The sequence below is a fragment of the Pseudophryne corroboree genome, chromosome 2 (assembly GCF_028390025.1).
Source record: "Pseudophryne corroboree isolate aPseCor3 chromosome 2, aPseCor3.hap2, whole genome shotgun sequence".
In the NCBI taxonomy this organism is placed as follows: domain Eukaryota; kingdom Metazoa; phylum Chordata; class Amphibia; order Anura; family Myobatrachidae; genus Pseudophryne; species Pseudophryne corroboree.
The window spans coordinates 65,011,674-65,022,947 of record NC_086445.1 but is presented as its reverse complement, the minus strand read 5'-3'; the positions used below and the strand labels follow the sequence as shown (position 1 = coordinate 65,022,947).

Here is an 11,274-nt window from a genome sequence, read left to right as displayed (position 1 = left end):
TTGGTTTAGAACAGGGTTGGGAAAAGACTCAGCAGGGAAGAAGTTAGAACAGGGGTGGGAAAAGACTCAGCAGGGAAGAAGTTAGAACAGGGGTGGGAAAAGACTCAGCAGGGAAGAAGTTAGAACAGGGGTGGGAAAAGACTCAGCAGGGAAGAAGTTAGAACAGGGGTGGGAAAAGACTCAGCAGGGAAGAAGTTAGAACAGGGGTGGGAAAAGACTCAGCAGGGAAGAAGTTAGAACGGGTGGGAAAAGACTCAGCAGGGAAGAAGTTAGAACAGGGGTGGGAAAAGACTCAGCAGGGAAGAAGTTAGAACAGGGGTGGGAAAAGACTCAGCAGGGAAGAAGTTAGAACAGGGGTGGGAAAAGACTCAGCAGGGAAGAAGTTAGAACAGGGGTAGGAAAAGACTCAGCAGGGAAGAAGTTAGAACAGGGTTGGGAAAAGACTCAGCAGGGAAGAAGTTAGAACAGGGTTGGGAAAAGACTCAGCAGGGAAGAAGTTAGAACAGGGGTGAGAAAAGACTCAGCAGGGAAGAAGTTAGAACAGGGGTGGGAAAAGACTCAGCAGGGAAGAAGTTAGAACAGGGGTAGGAAAAGACTCAGCAGGGAAGAAGTTAGAACAGGGGTGGGAAAAGACTCAGCAGGGAAGAAGTTAGAACAGGGGTAGGAAAAGACTCAGCAGGGAAGAAGTTAGAACAGGGGTAGGAAAAGACTCAGCAGGGAAGAAGTTAGAACAGGGGTGAGAAAAGACTCAGCAGGGAAGAAGTTAGAACAGGGGTGGGAAAAGACTCAGCAGGGAAGAAGTTAGAACAGGGGTAGGAAAAGACTCAGCAGGGAAGAAGTTAGAACAGGGGTAGGAAAAGACTCAGCAGGGAAGAAGTTAGAACAGGGGTAGGAAAAGACTCAGCAGGGAAGAAGTTAGAACAGGGGTGGGAAAAGACTCAGCAGGGAAGAAGTTAGAACAGGGGTGGGAAAAGACTCAGCAGGGAAGAAGTTAGAACAGGGGTAGGAAAAGACTCAGCAGGGAAGAAGTTAGAACAGGGGTAGGAAAAGACTCAGCAGGGAAGAAGTTAGAACAGGGGTAGGAAAAGACTCAGCAGGGAAGAAGTTAGAACAGGGGTGGGAAAAGACTCAGCAGGGAAGAAGTTAGAACAGGGGTGGGAAAAGACTCAGCAGGGAAGAAGTTAGAACAGGGGTAGGAAAAGACTCAGCAGGGAAGAAGTTAGAACAGGGGTAGGAAAAGACTCAGCAGGGAAGAAGTTAGAACAGGGGTGAGAAAAGACTCAGCAGGGAAGAAGTTAGAACAGGGGTGAGAAAAGACTCAGCAGGGAAGAAGTTAATAAAACTATTACACAGCTGATTGCTGTCTACTTACATGGTGCTGTGCAGGTTCAATTACTATCACTGACTGCAGAGTACAGCCCTTAGGGCTATTTCACACTGGCCGGTTTTCACCTGGCAGCTAAAAACCGCCCGGTTTTTGGCTGTATACTTTTTTCAATTAAGTATTGTAGCACATAGCAGCTTCCAGACGGCATGGTCACGGCACGGTTGCTGTGTTACAGCCATCCATATCCAATGAGTTTGACAGCTGCCGTCCGGCTGCTGTTACTGCTGCAGTTGTGCAGCCCCAGATCCTTCAACACGTCACAAAGCCGTTCTGTGTGAAAGGATTTGAATCACGGGCAAAAACCGGGCGGCTATTCATCTTTGTCGCCTGATGAAAACCGGCGTGTGTGAAGTAGCCCTAAGTGCATGTGTCCTGTGTGTAGGGCTGTGTGCTTAGTATAACTGAGCCCACAGCTGTAATTTGAGAGCAACGTCAGCCCCACCCTCTGTGGTTCCTGATTCACAGATACTTTCAGTTTCCCTTCTCTCTTCTGCTTCCAGCGATGGCGTCTGCTGATCTGAGAAAGGAGCTGGACTGTTCCATCTGCCTGAGCATTTATACAGACCCTGTAACCCTGAGATGTGGACACAACTTCTGCCGGGTCTGTATTGATCGTGTGCTGGATGCACAGGAGGGGTCTGGAGTTTATTCCTGTCCTGACTGCAGAGCAGAGTGTAAGGAGCGTCCTGCACTGATACAGAACATAACGCTGTGTAACATAGTGGGGAGTTTCCAGTCTACTCGGCCAGATCAGGAGGAGACTGGGATCTTCTGCACTTACTGTGTGGACTCTCCTGTACCTGCTGCTAAATCCTGTCTGCTGTGTGAGGCTTCTCTGTGTGATAAACACCTGAGAGTACACAGCAAGTCAGCCGAGCACGTCTTATCTGATCCCACCATTGCCCTGGGGAACAGGAAATGCTCCGTCCATAAGAAGGTCCTGGAGTATTACTGCACTGAGGACGCTGCCTGTGTCTGTGTGTCCTGCAGTTTGGCCGGAGAACATCGGGGACACCAGGTGGAGTTGCTGGATGTGGCCTCGGAGAAGAAAAAGAAGAAACTGAGAAATGTTCTGCAAAAACTGACAATAAAGAGAGAGGAGGCTGAGAAAAGAGTCCAGAGCCTGGTGGAGAGCAGGAGAGGTGATCAGAAAAAAGCAGCTGGTGTAACAGAGACAGTCACTGCCCTGTTTAGAGACATCAGGAGACAGCTGAAAGACCTGGAAAAGAGAGTCCTGAGTGAGATCTCCAGGCAGGAACAATATGTTACACTCTCAGTCTCTGATATGATCCAGCAGCTGGAAAGAAAGAAGGACGAGCTGTCCAGGAAGATGCGTCACATTGAGGAGCTGTGTAACATGACTGATCTAGTGACTGTCTTACAGGAACCAGTCGCTGGTGATTGGTGTGATGCTGGGAACAGAGAGAGACATGATAACCAGATCCATGGTGAAGGAGATCTGGATGTGGGACATGTCTCAGAGACATTACACACATTATATGATATGATAACTGGTATAAAGAAAGGAATCTATGTGCAGGAATCTACTGACAGAGTGCAGGACGCAAACACAGCGAGTAATACAGAATCTGATGTAATCACAGGTGTAAAGAAAGGAAAAAATGTCCCAGTGGCTACAGATATAGCTTTGAGTGTAAAAACACAATCTGATATAATAACAGGTTCAAAAATAGGGCTCTATGAGAAGGAACCTACATCTATAATACTGGATGTAAACACAGCTGGTAATAATATAGATTTCTCTGACGTCCTAGTGGATGCTGGGGACTCCGTCAGGACCATGGGGAATAGCGGCTCCGCAGGAGACAGGGCACAAAATTTAAAAGTTTGACCACTAGGTGGTGTGCACTGGCTCCTCCCCCCATGACCCTCCTCCAAGCCTCAGTTAGGTTTTTGTGCCCGTCCGAGCAGGGTGCAATCTAGGTGGCTCTCATAAAGAGCTGCTTAGAGTAAAAGTTTTGATAGTTTTCTTATTTTCAGTGAGTCCTGCTGGCAACAGGCTCACTGCAACGAGGGACTTAGGGGAGAAGAAGTGAACTCACCTGCGTGCAGGATGGATTTGCTTCTTAGGCTACTGGACACTAGCTCCAGAGGGACGATCACAGGTACAGCCTGGATGGGTCACCGGAGCCGCGCCGCCGACCCCCTTGCAGATGCCGAAGTAAGAAGAGGTCCAGAAACCGGCGGCTGAAGGCTTTTCAGTCTTCATGAGGTAGCGCACAGCACTGCAGCTGTGCGCCATTGCGCTCAGGCACACTTCACACCAGCGGTCACTGAGGGTGCAGGGCGCTGGGGGGGGGCGCCCTGGGCAGCAATGTTAATACCTTTCTGGCTAAAAAGAATACATCACATATAGTCCCTGAGGCTATATGGATGTATTTCACCCCTGCCAGGTCTCAGAAAAACCGGGAGAAGAGCCCGCCGGAATTGGGGGCGGGGCCTATCTCCTCAGCACACAGCGCCATTTTCCTACACAGCTCCGCTGCTAGGAAGGCTCCCAGGCTCTCCCCTGCACTGCACTACAGAAACAGGGTAAAAAACAGAGAGGGGGGGCATTTTTTGGCGATATTATATATATTTAAGCAGCTATAAGGAAACAACACTTATATAAGGTTGTTCCTATATAATAATAGCGCTTTGGTGTGTGCTGGCAAACTCTCCCTCTGTCTCCCCAAAGGGCTAGTGGGGTCCTGTCTTCTATCAGAGCATTCCCTGTGTGTCTGCTGTGTGTCGGTACGTGTGTGTCGACATGTATGAGGACGATGTTGGTGTGGAGGCGGAGCAATTGCCGGTAATGGTGATGTCACCCCCTAGGGAGTCGACACCGGAATGGATGGCTTTGTTTATGGAATTACGTGATAATGTCAGCACGCTGCAAAAGTCGGTTGACGAAATGAGACGGCCGGCAAACCAGTTAGTACCTGTACAGGCGTCTCAAACACCGTCAGGGGCTGTAAAACGCCCTTTGCCTCAGTCGGTCGACACAGACCCAGACACGGACACCGAATCTAGTGTCGACGGTGAAGAAACGAACGTATTTTCCAGTAGGGCCACACGTTATATGATCACGGCAATGAAGGAGGCTTTGCATATCTCTGATACTGCAAGTACCACAAAAAGGGGTATTATGTGGGGTGTGAAAAAACTACCTGTAGTTTTTCCTGAATCAGAGGAATTGAATGACGTGTGTGATGAAGCGTGGGTTACCCCTGATAAAAAACTGCTAATTTCAAAGAAGTTATTGGCGTTATACCCTTTCCCGCCAGAGGTTAGGGCGCGCTGGGAAACACCCCCTAGGGTGGACAAGGCGCTCACACGTTTATCCAAACAAGTGGCGTTACCGTCTCCTGATACGGCCGCCCTCAAGGATCCAGCTGATAGGAGGCTGGAAAATACTCTAAAAAGTATATACACACATACTGGTGTTATACTGCGACCAGCAATCGCCTCAGCCTGGATGTGCAGTGCTGGGGTGGCTTGGTCGGATTCCCTGACTGAAAATATTGATACCCTGGATAGGGACAGTATTTTATTGACTATAGAGCAATTAAAGGATGCATTCCTTTATATGCGAGATGCACAGAGGGATATCTGCACTCTGGCATCAAGAGTAAGTGCGATGTCCATATCTGCCAGAAGAAGTCTATGGACACGACAGTGGTCAGGCGATGCGGATTCCAAACGGCATATGGAAGTATTGCCGTATAAAGGGGAGGAATTATTTGGGGTCGGTCTATCGGATTTGGTAGCCACGGCAACAGCTGGGAAGTCCACCTTTTTACCTCAAGTCCCCTCCCAGCAGAAAAAGACGCAGTCTTTTCAGCCGCAGTCCTTTCGTTCCTATAAGAACAAGCGAGCAAAAGGACATTCATATTTGCCCCGAGGCAAAGGAAAGGGTAAGAGACTGCAGCAAGCAGCCCCTTCCCAGGAGCAGAAGTCCTCCCCGGCTTCTGCAAAGGCCTCAGCATGACGCTGGGACCTTACAAGCGGACTCAGGGGCGGTGGGGGGTCGCCTCAAGAATTTCAGCGCACAGTGGGCTCACTCGCAGGTGGACCCCTGGATCCTGCAGGTATTATCTCAGGGTTACAGGTTGGAATTCGAGAAGTCTCCCCCTCGCCGGTTCCTAAAGTCTGCTTTGCCAACGTCTCCCTCCGACAGGGCGACGGTATTGGAAGCCATTCACAAGCTGTATTCTCAGCAGGTGATAGTCAAAGTACCCCTTCTACAACAGGGAAAGGGGTATTACTCCACGCTATTTGTGGTACCGAAGCCGGACGGCTCGGTAAGACCTATTCTAAATCTTAAATCTCTGAACCTGTACATACAAAAATTCAAGTTCAAGATGGAGTCACTCAGAGCAGTGATAGCGAATCTGGAAGAAGGGGATTTTATGGTGTCCTTGGACATCAAGGATGCTTACCTTCATGTCCCAATTTGCCCTTCACACCAAGGGTACCTCAGGTTCGTGGTACAAAACTGTCATTATCAGTTTCAGACGCTGCCGTTTGGATTGTCCACGGCACCCCGGGTCTTTACCAAGGTAATGGCCGAAATGATGATACTTCTTCGAAGAAAAGGCGTATTAATTATCCCTTACTTGGACGATCTCCTGATAAGGGCAAGATCCAGAGAACAGCTGGAGGTCGGAGTAGCACTAACCCAAGTAGTGCTCCAACAGCACGGGTGGATTCTGAATTTTCCAAAATCCCAACTGATCCCGACGACACGTCTGCTGTTCCTAGGGATGATTCTGGACACTGTTCAGAAAAAGGTATTTCTTCCGGAGGAGAAAGCCAGGGAGTTATCCGAACTCGTCAGGAACCTCCTAAAACCAGGGAAAGTGTCTGTGCATCAATGCACAAGAGTCCTGGGAAAAATGGTGGCTTCTTACGAAGCGATTCCATTCGGCAGATTCCATGCACAAATTTTTCAGTGGGATCTGCTGGACAAATGGTCCGGATCGCATCTGCAGATGCATCAGCGGATAAAATTGTCGACAAGGACAAGGGTGTCTCTGCTATGGTGGTTGCAGAGTGCTCATCTGTTAGAGGGCCGCAGATTCGGCATACAGAACTGGGTCCTAGTGACCACAGATGCCAGCCTGAGAGGCTGGGGAGCGGTCACACAGGGAAGAAACTTCCAGGGCGTGTGGTCAAGCCTGGAAACGTCTCTTCACATAAATATACTGGAACTAAGAGCAATCTACAATGCTCTAAGCCTGGCAAAACCTCTGCTTCAGGGTCAGCCGGTGTTGATCCAGTCGGACAACATCACGGCAGTCGCCCACGTAAACAGACAGGGCGGCATAAGAAGCAGGAGGGCAATGGCAGAAGCTGCAAGGATTCTTCGCTGGGCGGAAAATCATGTGATAGCACTGTCAGCAGTGTTCATCCCCGGAGTGGACAACTGGGAAGCAGACTTCCTCAGCAGACACGATCTTCACCCGGGAGAGTGGGGACTTCATCCAGAAGTCTTCCACATGATTGTGGTCCATTGGGAAAGACCAATGGTGGACATGATGGCGTCCCGCCTCAACAAAAAACTGGACAGGTATTGCGCCAGGTCAAGAGACCCTCAGGCAATAGCTGTGGACGCTCTGGTAACACCATGGGTGTACCAGTCAGTGTATGTGTTCCCTCCTCTGCCTCTCATACCCAAGGTACTGAGAATTATACGGCAAAGGGGAGTAAGAACGATACTAGTGGCTCCGGACTGGCCAAGAAGGACTTGGTACCCGGAACTTCAGGAGATGCTCACGGAAGATCCGTGGCCTCTACCTCTAAGAAGGGATCTGCTTCAGCAGGGACCGTGTCTATTCCAAGACTTACCGCGGCTGCGTTTGACGGCATGGCGGTTGAACGCCGGATCCTAAGGGAAAAAGGCATTCCGGAAGAGGTCATCCCTACCCTGGTCAAAGCCAGGAAGGAGGTGACTGCACAACATTATCACCGCATTTGGAGAAAATATGTTGCGTGGTGTGAGGCCAGGAAGGCCCCGACGGAGGAATTTCAACTGGGTCGATTCCTACATTTCCTGCAAACAGGATTATCTATGGGCCTCAAATTAGGGTCCATTAAGGTTCAAATTTCGGCCCTGTCGATTTTCTTCCAGAAAGAATTGGCTTCAGTTCCTGAAGTCCAGACTTTTGTAAAAGGAGTACTGCATATACAGCCCCCGGTTGTGCCCCCAGTGGCACCGTTGGATCTCAATGTAGTTTTGGATTTTCTCAAATCCCATTGGTTTGAGCCACTCAAATCGGTGGATTTGAAATATCTTACATGGAAAGTAACCATGCTACTGGCCCTGGCTTCAGCCAGGAGAGTGTCAGAATTGGCGGCTTTATCGTATAAAAGCCCATATTTGATTTTCCATTCGGACAGGGCAGAATTGAGGACGCGTCCTCATTTTCTGCCTAAGGTGGTATCAGCGTTTCACCTGAACCAGCCTATTGTGGTGCCTGCGGCTACTAGCAATTTGGAGGATTCCAAGTTACTGGACGTTGTCAGAGCATTGAAAATATATATTTCAAGGACGGCTGGAGTCAGAAAATCTGACTCGCTGTTTATACTGTATGCACCCAACAAGCTGGGTGCTCCTGCTTCTAAGCAGACGATTGCTCGTTGGATTTGTAGCACAATTCAACTGGCACATTCTGTGGCAGGCCTGCCACAGCCTAAATCTGTCAATGCCCACTCCACAAGGAAGGTGGGCTCATCTTGGGCGGCTGCCCGAGGGGTCTCGGCATTACAACTCTGCCGAGCAGCTACGTGGTCAGGGGAGAACACGTTTGTAAAATTCTACAAATTTGATACCCTGGCTAAGGAGGACCTGGAGTTCTCTCATTCGGTGCTGCAGAGTCATCCGCACTCTCCCGCCCGTTTGGGAGCTTTGGTATAATCCCCATGGTCCTGACGGAGTCCCCAGCATCCACTAGGACGTCAGAGAAAATAAGAATTTACTCACCGGTAATTCTGTTTCTCGTAGTCCGTAGTGGATGCTGGGCGCCCATCCCAAGTGCGGATTGTCTGCAATACTTGTACATAGTTATTGTTACAAAAAAATCGGGTTGTTTATTGTTGTGAGCCATCTTTTCAGAGGCTCCTACGTTTATCATACTGTTAACTGGGTTCAGATCACAAGTTGTACGGTGTGATTGGTGTGGCTGGTATGAGTCTTACCCGGGATTCAAAATCCTTCCTTATTGTGTACGCTCGTCCGGGCACAGTATCCTAACTGAGGCTTGGAGGAGGGTCATGGGGGGAGGAGCCAGTGCACACCACCTAGTGGTCAGACTTTTAAATTTTGTGCCCTGTCTCCTGCGGAGCCGCTATTCCCCATGGTCCTGACGGAGTCCCCAGCATCCACTACGGACTACGAGAAACAGAATTACCGGTGAGTAAATTCTTATTTTTCCAACTTCTATATATACAGGTATTGATAATTATAAGCGACAATATAAGGAAGATAATAGTTGTACAAGCTGGTCAGATAAAACCCAGAATTATCCAGAAACATCAGAGAGATTTCAGCATTATAACCAGGTGTTAAGCACCAGCAGCTTTTCCTCAGGGCGACATTACCTGGATATGACTGTGAGTGAATAAGGGTGGTGGAGTGTAGGGATGAGCTATCCCAGTATAGACAGGAGAGGAGAGCAGTCACACATTGGGTATAATGACAAGTCCTGGGCTTTGTGTAAGGGGTTGTGTGACCAGTATTCACTGATACATGACGGGAAACGGATCCGGTTACCCGGCAATATTTCCTGTAATAATGTGGGGATATATTTGGACTATGAGGCTGGACAGCTGTCCTTTTATGCTCTGGTTCCGATGAGGCACTTACACACCTTCTCTGCCACCTTCACCGATCCCCTTCACGTTGCATTATGTGTAGGGAGAGATTGTACATATATATTTGGGATGGTCAGTAGCTGTGACAAATGATCATAAGAACAAACCCTGAAAGTGCTGACATCAGAGGGAGGCACATCTGATTGGTCGATAATGTAGCCATTAGAATGAAGCAGTGGGTGGAGCTACAGTGGAGCGCCTCATGTAGTGTAACCAGATGTCCCGTGTGCCTGGATGTGATCTCCTGCGGGTGTGTTACATACTATCAATATACATTTATGAGAGATTTCTTAGTTTTTCTGTGTTCTGATAGCTGTGATTGGCTGCAGTAACTGTCTATCAGCCGGTGTGTCCCCTATTACTGTAGTCAGTGCTACACGCCGGCACCCAGTGACTGTGATCTCTGCAATGGGTGAATGGGATGTTATTTTTTAAGGAGAAGATATACCATACCTTCGAGAGAGGTAAAGTGTAAATTTGCCCATAGCAACCAATCAGATTGTTTTGTTTTTTTATAGAATGTGCTACATAAATGATAGCTGGAAGCGGATTGGTTGCTATGGGCAACTTTCTCCACTTTCTCTCTCTCAAAGGTTTGATACATATCCCTTAAAGCTTCTGCTGCTGTAAATTTCAGTCCAAGGCTACTTATCTTTAATCAAATGAGACGAGTTGGACTACACCTCCCAGCATGCTCCATTGCTTAGCTTTATAAACTTCATATATGTCATAATCACAAAGTATAATTATTATCTCTATTATAAAAGTGCTTGTAATACAGGGGAATGAACATAGAATAAGGACTAATTCGCTTTAATACACTTTTTATAATTCTTCAGTTGGGTTACTGACTATCTTACCTTTGAGATAATCCTCATGTTTTTTAAGTTTAATTATTTTTGTCCTGATTTTTTTTTACCCAAAATGCCGGGATCCATATCTGGGATTCCTGTACAATGATTGTCACATATGATGAATAACAAAATAAAAGCTACTTATACCAATGCACAGCGCAATTCTATTTGTTTTTCTCAAAACAAGTCTTATTATTATTTAGAGATGAGCGGATTCGGTTTTACTCGGTTTTACTCGGTTCTCAAAACCGAATCTTATTGGCTATCCAAAACACGTGACATCCGTGAGCCAATAAGATGTCGTTTTGAGAACCGAGTAAAACCGAGTAAAACCGAATCCGCTCATCTCTATTATTATTTATAAGGCGCCACAAGGCTTCTGTAGCGCCGTACACGGGGATAATGGACAATAAGATACATGAGTATAGACAGTATATGCTCATATGAATTTACAATCTATAGGAGATAAGAGTGGACATTATTTTTATTATTAGCCATTTATATAGGACACACATATCCTGCAGTGCAGGGCCGGTGCTAGGGTGTTCGGTGCGCCCCTGCAAACTATAACTTTTTCCCATACTTTACAAAGGGACAGCGTGCGCCTTTGGTGCACACCGAAAAAGGGGTGTGGTCTTACAAGGATCCATTCGCATGGGTGTACGCAAGGTGATTGACAGGAAGAGGCCGTTTGTGGGTGGTAACTGACCATTTGCAAGGAGTGTTCGGAAAAACACAGGCATGTCCAAGCATTTTGAGGGAGGGTGTCTGACGTCAGCTTCGGCCCCGATAAGCGGGATTCAATCGCACTGGAAGAATAAGGCCTAACTGATTGTTAACAGATCTGCAAACACATACTGTAGGAACGCACATTTGCACAGCGAAAATACACGCAAACCCTGTGGGCGGCAACTATCTGATCGCAGGACAGCAAAAAATGCAGCCCAGCGATCAGATATGAATTACCCCCCAATGCCTCCTGTAGTAGCGACACTTATACACAAAATTCCTCTGTAGTAGTGCTGCTTATACACATAATAATCCCTGTAGTAGTGCTGCTTATACGCATAATAATCCCTGTAGTAGTGCTGTTTATACACATAATAATCCCTGTAGTAGTGCTGTTTATACACATAATAATCCCTGTAGTAGTGCTGC

At 47.8% G+C, this 11,274-nt stretch overlaps 1 pseudogene; it reads left to right on the top strand.

The window, feature by feature from the left end:
• The first annotated feature begins 1,552 nt into the window (after positions 1–1,552).
• Positions 1,553–10,267, top strand: LOC134990127 (E3 ubiquitin/ISG15 ligase TRIM25-like; annotated as a pseudogene).
• Positions 10,268–11,274: the final 1,007 nt, after the last annotated feature.